This window comes from Astyanax mexicanus, chromosome 21, assembly GCF_023375975.1.
Source record: "Astyanax mexicanus isolate ESR-SI-001 chromosome 21, AstMex3_surface, whole genome shotgun sequence".
NCBI classification, from domain to species: domain Eukaryota; kingdom Metazoa; phylum Chordata; class Actinopteri; order Characiformes; family Acestrorhamphidae; genus Astyanax; species Astyanax mexicanus.
The window spans coordinates 15065799-15079725 of record NC_064428.1 but is presented as its reverse complement, the minus strand read 5'-3'; positions in this window follow the sequence as shown (position 1 = coordinate 15079725).

Genomic DNA, 13927 nt, shown 5'->3' with positions numbered 1-13927 from the left:
GATTCTTATTCTATATATTTTTTATATTAAATCTTTATTATTTTGTGCATTACATATTAGTGTTCATTTTAACGTGAGATATATGTGTATATACGTTACAGCTAAAAAAAAAAATACGACACCTTTATTTTTTTATTTAGGTCTGTAATAAATAATAAATAACGATTGTTTCTTTTAAATTACATTATTAAAAGATGGGAAATCAGCTTTTGAAGTTTTGGAAATAATAATTCCGATATCTATATCAGTGTATGTATATTCACAAGCGCCGTTGCTATTTAAATATAACACAGGTGGAAGGCGTGTTGGCGGGGTGTAACATAGCAATGAACATTGGGCCCATCGTCTTAAAAAAACAATTATAATGATGCTGGAAAATGTTTTTCTTTTTGTCAGTTTATAGTTGTGTTCTTACTCACAGCTGGTTGTGGATTATAAAGAACAGTGTTTTAGCTCTTAGATGGTGGAATGCTAAGCTAACAGGCTGTTCTTTAGGGAGGCAGATGCTAAATTAGTGTAGTTAGCTATAATAGCTTTATTTCTCATGGAGAAATGAGCAGAGTGAAGATCTGAGACACTTTGACGAGGCCTAGATTGTTATCGCCAGATAATCGTCTGGAGGTCTGGACTGTTGGATCGTCTCCCAATCGGCCTCAGAGCCTCCAGAAGTGGAGAAAACCTACTGACGGAGATCCAACGAGGGACCGGCTGCCAACCACCAACACAGTAATTCAATATACAAATATATAGACAATATATATTCTGTTCTGTATTTTTATACCCGGTTAGTTTCAGTTTCACACTGCAGTTTAGCGACTGAGCGACTAAACTACTTTACTTCATCCTGTTACCATTACTCACCTACGTATGTATGCGGGCGGAGTCTCCCTATACTCAACACTGATTGGTTTGTAGAATGTAGAATGTAGAGTTCAGTGAGTTGCCTCTCCTTCTAGGTGTTGTGCCGATTTTTTTTTTTTTTCAAACACACATTCAAATATTTCTCAAACATAATCTCAAAAATTTATTTTCAAAACAGACCCAGTCTCACTGTCTCAACACATGAATGGCATGTAATACATTATTTTTAGTATACTATCTAATATGCGTGTTTTAACTAAAAATATTTAAATTTCAGGAATTATAATATATTACATATCATACATGATTTGAGTTAAATTGTATAAATTAAGTAATTGTAAATAGGTAAATATTTACAATATTTTAATTGTAAATAGGTAAAAAGGATTGATTCAGTAAAAATAAATGAAGTAAAGTTTACTAAAAGAAAGGATTGATTCAGTAAAAATAAATGAAGTAAAGTTTACTAAAAGAAAGGATTGATTCAGTAAAAATAAATTAAGTAAAGTTTAATAAAAGAAAGGATTGATTCAGTAAAAATAAATTAAGTAAAGTTTAATAAAAGAAAGGATTGATTCAGTAAAAATAAATGAAGTAAAGTTTACTAAAAGAAAGGATTGATTCAGTAAAAATAAATTAAGTAAAGTTTAAGTCCTGAAATCGAGTTGAAGTTCTGAAATTGAATTTACGTAAAAAAAAGCAAATGCAGAAAGTTGCAAAACTTTTTTAAAGTAAATTTTACGGATAATTTTTACAGTGTTGACCTCACTGATGCTTGTGGAACTGTCTGCAATCAAACGCTCCTCACAGCAATGTTCCAACATGCTTATAAAAGTAGAGTAAAACCTATAAGAGTTATATTGCAGCACAGGGCAGCAGATTTGAGTTTTTATCTGCTGTAAAAGTTTTTAAAGTGAAAGTTTGATCAGTTTATAAAGTTTCTCAGAGTTTCCAGCGTTCAGAAGGTCGGCGGGTCGGCGGATCGGTGGGCCGGATGTTTGTGAAAGCCGGATCCGGACAGCAGGGCTGACCGTGAGGTTCAAGTTCAGAAGCGTCGCCTCGTCATTTTACACCAAAAACAACATCAACAACCCCCCTGAGCTTTACGCTACACCGCCCACCATACGCTCCTCCACCCGACCTCCTGCCCTCCAACCCAAACCACACCTGCCGCCCGTCAGAGAGGCCAGGGAACCGTGAAGAACGTCCAGGCGAGGGTCAGAGATGCTAACGCTAATGACAGCTAGCTCCTGACGTCCTGCTGCAGCTCCTGCTGGGAGCGGTGAACAGGTGGAGCTGATTAGCATCATCACTTTCAGCACTTTCACCACTTTATCCACTTCAGAACTTTTCCCATCAAACTGAGGACGTTTAACCTCCACAACCAGCTAAACGCTCTCACTCTACAGGTCTGGAGCTAGCCGTTAGCTTAGCGTCTGCAGCTCAATTGGTTCTGCAGTCTAATAATAAATAAAGTACCATAACGACAATCCGTGCATCATTCGTTCTTCTGATTTCCAGTTGAGAATCCAAAATCAGAAAATAAAAATTAATAATAATTAATTATAATTTTATTTTTCGTTTTTGAATATAACACAGAAAATAAATAATGTTTTTTTTTTTTTTTTTTATTAATGGGGTTTTTATTTGATGGTCCAAACAAAAAAATGAAAGAAATTAAAACAATTAAAAAAGTCTTATTCGGATTTGCGTTCCACCTTAAAAGCTTACTGCAGAAACACACAGACAGTAATATTACAACTGTTTTTTTTTTCTTTGTGTTTTTCGACAAAAAAAGTTGTAATATTAGGAGATTAAAGTTGCTATATTATGAGAGAATAAATTTGTAGTATTTTGAGGAAAATGTAGCTCTAACTGCAGTTTAAGAGCGAAGCACAGAAGGAGGGAAAGGAGCATTTTCCGCTCATGATCTGTTACAGGGCTGCTGTGATTACAATCATTTATTAGCATTTAAAACCTGCTGATTATTAATGCCCACAGGACGCTGCCCACAGGATATTACCCACAGGACACTTCCGACAGAATGGTACCCAAAGGATGCTGCCCACAGGATGTTACTCACAGGACACTGTCCACAGGATGTTTCCCGCAGGAGGTTACCCATAGGATGCTGCCCACAGGATGTTTCCCGCAGGAGGTTACCCACAGGATGCTGCCCACAGGACACTGCTCATAGGACGCTACCCCCAGAATGTTACCCACAGGATGTTACCCACAGGACACTGCCCAAAGGATGTTACCCACAGGACGCTGCTCATAGGATTTTACCCACTGGACGCTACACAAAGGACGCTGCCCACAGGATGTTACCCACAGGATGCTACCCACAGGATGTTACCCACAGGACACTGTCCACAGGATGTTACCCACAGGAAGCTGCCCACAGGGTGTTACCCACAGGACGCTGCCCACAGGATGTTAACCATAGGATGCTGTTCCACAGGATGCTACACACAAGACATTGCCCACAGGACGCTACCTGCAGGATGTTAACTACAGGACACAGCCTACAGGATGCTACCCCAGGATAATACCTACAGGATAATACCTACAGGACGCTGCCCACAGGATGCTACCCACAAGACAAATCCCACAAGACACTGCCCTTAGGATGTTGCCCACTGAATGTTACCCATAGGACACTACCCAAAGTATGCTACCCATAGGATGCTGCCCACAGGACACTAGGTACAGGATAATTCCCACAGGACGTTGCACACAAGATGTTACCCATAATATGCTACCGTCGAGACATTGCCCCACAGGATAATGCACTTAGAACGCTGCCTACAGGACAACACTCTTAAGATACAGGACTACAGTCTGTAATAATTACAGATAATTGGTCGTAATGTTATGATTGATTGATTGATTGATTCAGGCCGGTCCTGCAGCCATGCTCATCAGAGAAGATCAACATCATGACATAAACTCATGAAGTCAGATGTGATAAATGTGGGCGTGTCTCTGAGAGCGGAGTGAATATATTGGCGCTGCTGCATATTAACGCTTACGCATCATTGGCTCTCAGCGGTTTGTGTTCTATATATAAAAACCTCATTAGATGGTTCAATTGAGTGCTGCCAAAAACACACACACACACACACCCACACACACACTCTACACACACACATTTCCCAGCTGTTCTGTTGATGCGTTTTGCATAACAGCGTCAGCAGCGTTGAAGTTACAGACCATCATAACCACCCATACATCATTAACTCTCACAGATCTTTAGGCCAAAACATTATGACCCGCACAACCCTGCTAAAAACGTCCATGTAAAATATTTCACACTTCTACTCTTTAGTGATAAAACTCCTGCATCCAGACTGCAGTTGAAAAACAGGAGGATCAGTGAGTTTTTAGCTTCTTTTTTTACTTTTTTTCTCTGTGTCCACTCACTGTTGTGTTTTTAAAGCGGATCTCCATGGAAACCGTGGCGCGCCCAAAGTTTACTGTAATTACGGTGTGCAGCAATGGACAAATAGCTATTTTATTAAACGCGAGGAGACGAAACTCAGAGATGTGCGTCCGGACAGGACTAAAATTACCGGAGGAGCACAGAGTTCAGAGAAAAACAGTAGATAATTCAGCCTGTAATTTTCTTAGAGCAGGTCTGAGAAAAACACGTACATGATTGTTCTGGACGGGAATAAAATCACAGAGGATAAAAACCCCCATAAAAGAGAAAATTACCCCAGAACACCCTGAGAAAATAATCTGAACTAATCCCGTCCGGATAGGACTTTACACTTTACAGTATTTCCAAAAACATTCACTCTTATCTGTTTTCTCTTTCTTAATCTATAGAGTTTAACATGATATCAGTCCACCCTTTACAGCTATAAGAACTCATGTACGTGTTTTTCTCAGACGTCCTCTGAAACTCCTGAAGACAGAGCTCTTCAAAGAGCACTTACTCTCCTAACACCTCTAACAAACTAACAACTTCTAACCTCACTTCCTTCTTCCCCTCCTTCACTCCTCTATCCTATTATTTCCCTTTGAACTCCTTTAGGCCCTATATAAAGTTGTTTTACCTTCTATTATTTCTGTGCTTCACTATTGTAAGTCGCTTTGGACAAAAGCGTCTGCCAAATGTAATGTAATGTAATTCAATGTAAAAACTCCTCTAGAAAGACTTTCCACAAGGTTAAGGAGTGTGTTTATTTGTTCATGGGAATTTTTCACCATTGTTCCAGATACATATCTGTATTTGTGAGGTTAGACATGAGAAGTAGATATTGGACGAAATGTTAGGAGAATGAAATGGTTGTCATGGTGAGCACAGAATTGCAGACACGTGCAGATACTGATAAAAGTATATAAAGTTTATTATAACAATAAACAGATGTAATCGTAGTCGATACAGAAAAATGGGTGATCACCAGTAAACAGAGCAATGAAGACAAAACCATACCATAAACGAGAAACAGTCCAGAGTTCATACACGAGAGATCCAATATCAGAGGTAATCCAAGAGGCAGTAGTGAAAACACAGTCCAGGTAATACACAAGCAATCCAGTATCAGAGGCAAAGGCAATAATCGGCGTCGAGAAAACAAAGGCAAGGTCATACACAAGATAAACTGAAGACAAGAGATATAGAACGCTTTGTAATGAGGAGAACCTACAATACGCGGCGTGGGTGTTTCTGTTTCGTGCACCTTTATAGTGCCAGTAATCAGAATTCGGGACTTCCTGGAGGAAGCAGGTGAGGTGTCACGTGATCAGGTGAGTGCGTGATGTCAGCGGGTGGTGCATTCTGGGTAGTGTAGTTGTTGACCTGAGAACCTCCGTTAGAGCTGGGTGTGGAAGGGACAGAGGAGCTAACAGCACCAGACGTGACAATGGTCTAAAATCTCTTGGTCTGCTGAAGTAGTAAGATTTCCTTTCACTGGAACTAAGGGGCCAATCCCTGAAACTCATGAAAAACAACCCCATACCATAATTATAATGATCCCCCCTCTACCAAACTTTACACTCGGCACAGTGCAGTCAGATAAGTACTGATCTTCTGGGCAAAATAGCCAAATTTACAGTCTCGTAAATCATAGATTGCCAGATTTATTACTTCAATCCTGGTTGATGGCATAGCTAATGCCACTTGCCCGAAGCTCCAAGCCCAGTACCTAATGATGCTAGCTAGCACTTCACTAATGTCGCTTCATGCGCACTTAAAGCGATAGAATGGCTTTGTTATTTAAGTCGTTTCTCATTTTCTGCAAATACATAAATGCTCTAAATGAGTTTAATTTTTTTTTTGGAATTTGGGAGAAAGTTGTCTGTAGTTTATGGAATAAAACAACAATGTTCAATTTACTCAAACATAAACCTATAAAAAATAGCAAAATCAGAGAACAGAAACTGAAGTGAAATCTTAATATTGTCCAATTACCTATTATGAGTGCATTCTGTTTGATGTATTATACATGCATTTATGCTGCATTATGAATAGAGTATTGATAGGAAAGCTCTTTTTAAAGTGTGTCTAGGAAGTGTCCTACTTTCTAGAGGTGGGAAAGTGGAGAAGTTTGTGAGGCAGCAGAAGATCACAGTGTTTTACTGCAGCAGAGCTCAGAGCATTTCTGAACTTCCCTTCAACATCCAGGCTCTGCCTCAGGTCAGACACGGCACCGCCACAATAGCGACACCGAATAAATCAGTATAAATAGCCTGATGGTGCCAAATTCACCCTTTTACATCAGTCTACACCCTTCTCTTCACTCCGTACTCTATCAAACAACTCCTGCAATCTGCTCTGGGCCAAACCTGCCTCTCTATACCATGCAAATCCCCCTCTCCAAAAATACACCTTCTCTAAAAACTTCAACACAACACACCTCTACCAACACTGCTGCTGGTTTCAATAACATCTGTAACTCCGCCCATTTTCATGTTTAACTTTTTAATCTCTTTTGTTTCTACTCTTAACTATCCATCTATCAGTCTATCCATCTATTACAGCAAATTACAGCAGTGTTTAAATGTGTTTTATGTCTTTTTTTTTTTCCTCTAATTTTTCCCCAATTTTTACGGCCAATTACCCAACCCACTCACTAGTAGGGTGAACACTAACATATGCTTCCCCCGATACATGTGAAGTCAGACGCCGCCTCTTTTCGCTTGGAGGAAAGTGCAGCAACTCGGTTCTGATACATCAGTTCACAGATGCCCTGTGCTGCAGACATCACCCTAGGAGTGATGTGGGGAGAGAGTGCCATCTACCCACCCTGAGGGATCAGGGCCAATTGTGAGCCTCAGCAGCTTGATGGCAAAGTGGGGTATTTGAACCTGCGACCTCCCGCTTATAATGGCAGTGCTTTAGACCGCTGGACCACTCGGCACCCCCACTTTTTATGTGTTTTATATACAACAGGGACGTCCATGCAGTTTTCAACAAGACAATGCTAAACCACATGCTGATGTGAATGAGTTAAGAAATGCAAAATACGATAACTCTGGACACAGATGCAATGCAGTGCCATCAGCCATGACATTCAGTGAGAAGTGATACCTTACATAAGTTATCCTGTTAGTGCCAGCACCATTGGCAGACGGCAGCATGACCAATGCTTGAAAACCTGGATGTAGACCATTACGATGACAGTCCTTGACACCATGTTAACATCACCAAAGAACATTGCACTGGGGTTCATTTATCACTGACCTTTACTCTTCATTACAGGAAGTTTATCAGTCCAGCATTACTGAGGTTAATGAGATCCTGCAACCAGAGACTTAACCTTTACTGAACCTCTAGAAACGTCTCTACAACTGAAATATTTTATACTTTGTATGTTTTATAACTGTGTATAATAACATATCAGTCATTATGGTCACATCTTCCATGAATGGCATGTCTATAAGACTCAATAAACACTACACATTACATAACACATTATAATGCATTCATAAAACATTATAAACATGGCTATACATATTTTTAACAATGTATAACACATTATAGCCATGTTTATTAATCATACTAAATTGTGATTATAATGCATCCTATGTTATACTTGTAAAATACTACACATTCAGATTAAAATATCATATTTCTTTTACTTTTAATATGCTCCTATGATGAACATCTGTCACTTTATTTAAAGCGTATTCCAAATAAAAATATTTTAGTCATTTAGAGCATTTATTTGCAGAAAATCAGAAATGACTGAGAAAAAAAAAAAGATGCAGAGTTTCTGAGTTCAGACATCATAAAAAATTACAGTTTTTTTTTTAATGCATCTTGGCTTCATGTTCTCCTCCTCCACCAGTCTTAAACACTGCTTTTGGATAACTTTATGCTGCTTTACTACTGGTGCAAAAATTCAAGCAGTTCAGTTTGGTTTGATGGCTTGTGATCATCCACCTTCCTCTTGATTATATTCCAGAGGTTTTCAATTTGGTAAAATCAAACAAACACCATCATTTTGTAAACACAGTTGATGACGCATTATGATCACAATTGATTTGTGCATAATAAAAAGGTCTAAAATATCTTAATCATTTCTAAATTTAGTTTCTAAATTTGTAGCACTGTTTATAACGCTTTATATACGTATTATAACGTGTTTTTTAGCATTTATTAGCATGTTTATAAGGTATAATAGACGCGACGCTCAGAGACAGTGTTATATATATATATATCAGTGGTTATTGAGCTGATCCGGCTGAAGTCCTCTTTCTGTTCCATATTAATGACGCTGTGGTTCCATCATCAGTCTTCAGATGAGACGGTCCATCATCCTCCTGACAGAGTACTGAAGACGCTCTGACAGGGACACAACATTAGTCAGTCCTCTGAAAGCCTCGGCGGATGAGCAGCTCCGGCGGCTGAGTTGTGGAAAGTCCTGGACGTGGAATTTTAATCCATTAGCGCGCTGGCTAACCCCGCCGTCCACTTTATCACAGGCAGCAGCCGTCAGGGGGACGGCTTTAATTAAGGCTGCTGTATGTTTGTGGACGTTTCCCGCTGGTACGTCCCCTCAGATCCCCCTCAAACAGCTGTGAGCCGTCGTCCTTCCCCAAACGACAGAACCGCGGCTAATTAGAGCGGAAGAGTCCGGGTGGAGGACGAGCGAGCGAGCGGGCGGGGGGACGGCGAGGTGACCTCCGCCTGACGCTTTTTTATACCTCGTCCCGCTTTTTCAACAAAAAAACCCTTCAAAGTCAGAGAAATCTGACACAACTTTGATGCAACTTCACAGTTTTCATTTCATCAATCCTGAATCAAAGTGATCACACTTTCCCGCTTTTTGTAAGCGGAGACAGAAGAGACGCATCAAGGCCGGATCATTCGTCTTCTGATCTGAGGGGAAGAGCGAGGCGTTAACCCGGGGACGAGTTTGTTTCCATCAACGACGTGGGAGAAATAATGCGCATTAACAGCAGAGGAAGGAACGTTTTCTAAAGGTTCCAGGAAGGTTTTTTTACAGTAACCTTACAGAAATAATGCTCCTAATAAAATATTAAGGATTATTAGAATGTTTCTCAACGTTGCAGTAAAATTAAAACACTGACAACGTGACCTTAAAGCGAGTTTAACATCCTCTTTGTGTATAACACCATAGCAACCACCGAGAATTCCACAGGGACCACATACAGTACATAGTAACACCATAACAACAACTTAGCAATGTTTTTAGCATCCACAAAGTAACTGCTTAGTAACACTATCTCAAGCCCTGGGAATACTATGGCGGCCACCTACCAACACCATCCTGGCAACGCCTAGCAACACCATAGTAACACCTCATCAGCTAACAGCTAAAAAATAGCAACACCTTAGCAACCACCTAGTAACTGCCTAACAACACTGTTCTCAACCACTGAGAATACTATGGTGGCCACCAATCATCATAATAAGGAAGCTGGATGATCACAAGTAATCAAACCAAGCTGAACTGCTTGAATTTTTGCACCAGGAGTAAAGCAGCATAAAGTTATCCAAAAGCAGTGAGTAAGACTGGTGGAGGAGAACATATCAGTATATCAGTATATATTTTGGCAACTATACCTCACTTTACTATCCAACTTTTTAGTTTTTTCTCGCTGCTTCTTTTTTCTCCTTGGGTTTAGTTTAGGAACTCCTAGGAACACTCTAGCAACACCTCGGGAAGTGGAAATAACATCTTAACAACCACCTAGTAACACCTGAGCAACTTATAATTTGCATTATTAACTCTATGGAGTTTAAAAGCTTATAAAGGTATTTGAATCTGTATTTGTATGTATTGTAATATACATATAATAAATTATAATAAAATATTTATTGGTGCATTTTAAAGACTTTACAATGTTTTTTTGTGTTTTGAAGTTGTGAGGTAATGGAATTTTCTGTTGATAAAAAATATATAGATTTACCAATTTTTATTAATGTCGTAAGTCACTTTTGTAATTTGTGACTCATTTTAAAGTTTTACCTTTGGATTATTTGAAATTTTACTTTATTTAGTACAGAGAAAGCTTTGTTAAAAACCTTATTTATTAATTACGCTATATGATATTTAAAGTTTACAAAAGCGAATTTAAATAAATGTGTTGGCTTATAAATTTCACATCACAAACGGAAGGTTTTTTGAAGAAAAATGTAAATCCTATAAAATATTTTTACAGTAAAAGCTGTATATATATATATATATATATATATATATATATATATATATATATATATATATATATATATATATATATATATATATATATATATATAGTTTTCATGCATCTTGGCATCATGTTCTCCTCCACCAGTCTTACACACTGCTTTTGGATAACGTTATACTGCTTTACTCCTGGTGCAAAAATTCAAGCAGTTCAGCTTGGTTTGATGGCTTGTGATCATCCATCTCCATTACACACTACAGACCTTACTTTTGTACTTTATATTTTGTTATATTTGTATTTTTATAAGTATTGTTCTATCTAATCCTTCCTTAGTAACTTTTGTGTACTGTGTATTCCTGCAGCTGGATGCCCAAAAGTTCAATCAATAAAGTATCTCTCTTGAATATACTCGAGAGGTTTTCAATTTGGTAAAATCAAAGAAACTCATCATTTTTAAGTGCTCTCTTGCATTTTTCCAGCCAAAACTGTACATACAGTTTATATACAATATATCAGTGTATCAGTATATATTATGGCCACTATACTACACTTTACTATCCACCTGTTTAGTTTTTTCTGAATGCTGCTGTTTTTTTTCCCTTGGTTTAGTTTATTATTTGGTTTTGGCTAAAGAGCATAAAGAGGCTAACCAGGTCAGGAATTAGCATTCTAACAGAAGCTCTCTAAGCACAAACAGCAGCGGCCGGCCTCAGTATTCATGAAATGCTGATCTGGGTTCAGTTTAGGTGAGTAACCCTTTACCACTGCGTCTCCGGGGAGCTAATCCAGGATCAGCAGTCCTGCGCCAGCGTGCTAGCGCCTCTAATGCTAATGCTGTGATTGCTGCTCGGTCGCCGTCCCTCGCGTGACACGCGCATGCAGAGCGTATGCTGATGAGTCCGCGGCGCCGCGCTGTCCCACAGGCCTGGGTTCAGCGCTCGGCCTCGGCGCGTGGCGTTAGCATTAAAGCTAAAGCTCAGATGGAGCGTGTTGTGATTTAATAAGGGCTTTTACCCCACGCTGCATCCCATAATATAGACTAATTACCAAACTTGCAACTCTGCACCTACAACACACACATCATTACACACAGCGCGGGTCACTGCTAGCGCTGGCTAGCGTTAGCGGCGCGGGGTTAACGGAGCGCGGTGTGTTTAGATGATTAGAGGCTCCGCTCCCCCGAGTCCTTTATAAAATATCAGAGTTTGGGTCAGCGGCGCCGGAGGAGGTGCAGCGTTACGCAACCGGAGGAAACCCAGAACTGCAGAGGACGTTAGCGCCGCAACGCTAACCCAGAAACATCACATTAACCCATAAAAACATTTACACACTTATTATACACTTATAATGTGTTAATACACATTCACTCAAATAAAAATAAATAAATAAATAAGAGTTTGCTCTGTAGAAACACCTGTCCCAGGTATTAACTTGAATATACTGTACAATTCAAATGTTTGGACACATCTTCTTATTTAATGTTTTAATATATTTACTTGTTTTTCCTACTTAGTAAATGAATAAATGAATAGGGAAGTGATCTATCAGATTATGAAGGAACACATAAGGAATCATGTAGTAACTTAAAACAGTGTTAAACAAACCAGAATACTCTCTAAAGTATTTAGATGTTCTTATCTGGGGAAATGTTTGTTAACTTGTGGTTTCTGAGGCTGGAAACTCTGATAAACTTATCCTGCACAACAGAGAGAACTGATGAGTGCCAGTTTCATCATTATAACATTTTGTATGGTCTTGAAATTCTTCTTTTCAGATTGACTGAAATTAGATTGGTATCTGTGTTATAGTATCTGTGGTGGTTGCTAAGGCATTGCTCTGGTGTCCGGGGTGGTTGTTATGGTCTTGCTTAGTGGTTGCTAAGGTATTGCTAGGTGGATGCTAAGATGTTTCTATTGTGTCCATGGTGGTTGCTATGGTGTTGCAAGCTTGGTTTTAAGGCATTACTATGGTGTTGCTAAGCAGTTGCTATGGTGTTGCTGGGTAGGTGCAAAGTTGTGGCATTGGTTTTCTTGGTGGGTGTTGTGGTGTTGCTAGATGGTTGCTATGTCGTTGCTACATGATTGATTAGGTGTTGCTATGGTATCCATGGTGGTTGCTAAGATGTTTCTATTGCGTCCATGGTGGTTGCTGCAGTGTTGCTAGTTGTTTGCTATCGTGTCCTTAGTGGTTGCTATGGTGTTGCTAAGGTGTTTGCTAAGGTGTTGCTAGGTCATTGCTAAGGTGTTGCTATGGTCTCTTTTTTTTTTGCAAATGTACAGTTATAATGTATTTGCATAAATCAGTGAATGTAAAAAATGTCTAATTACGAGATTAATCACAGTATACAGTTGTGATTAATGTGATGAATGTGATTAATGGAGGAAGCTGGTTTTGAGTTTAGAGTTTGTACCGGGTTGCTGACTGTATGTGAGAGTAGTTGAGGGTGTAGATGATTAAAAGAATTAATTTATTATTAATTACGATTAATCACAGAGTATAGTTGTGATTAATGTGATGAATGTGATTAATGGAGGATGCTGGTTTAGAGTTTAGAGTTTGTACCTGGTTTCTGACTGTATGTGAGAGTTGTTAAGGCTGTAGATGATTAAATTAATTAATTTATTATTAATTACGATTAATCACAGAGTATAGTTGTGATTAATGTGATTAATCGAGGACGCTGGTTTAGAGTTTGTACTGGGTTGCTGACTGTATGTGAGAGTTGTTGAGGGTGTAGATGATTAAAAGAATTAATTTATTATTAATTACAGTTAATCACAGAGTATAGTTGTGATTAATGTGATTAATGGAGGACGCTGGTTTTAAGTTTAGAGTTTGTACCGGGTTGCTGACTGTATGTGAGAGTTGTTGAGGCTGTAGATGATTAAATATGGTGATAAATGGAGATCAGAGAGCGTGATGAAAGGGATGATGTGCTGGAGGATCATCTCTCTGACTGAAATAGACTGAGTGTGATTAGTGGTGAGTCAGAGAGTGAGTGTGATTATATAATGGTGCTTCAGCAGCAGAACAGGCTGCTCTTACACAACACTGATCTCCATAAACAAAACCAACTTCAGCTGCTGCTCCTCCTCTGACTCAGGGATCCTCACTGTACCGCATCAGCACCACGGCAACCGCAGCACCACAGCAACCGCAGCATCAGCACCACGGCAACCACAGCACCAGAGACGCCAGGGCGGTACTGATCCACAGTCACGCCTGCAGGACCAGAGCTCAGTTCTGTATATATTTTAAGTATATGTTCACCATGTCGCTGTCCAATGAAAAACAAGTATCTTCATTTTTGATGGTTTTTATTTTACTACATAATTTGAACACACAGACTGTCCCTTATATTGTCTTAATATTTCTTAATGAATGGACCAATAGAAACTCTTCAAAATTACCTGAACACCTGAAATAATATATATTT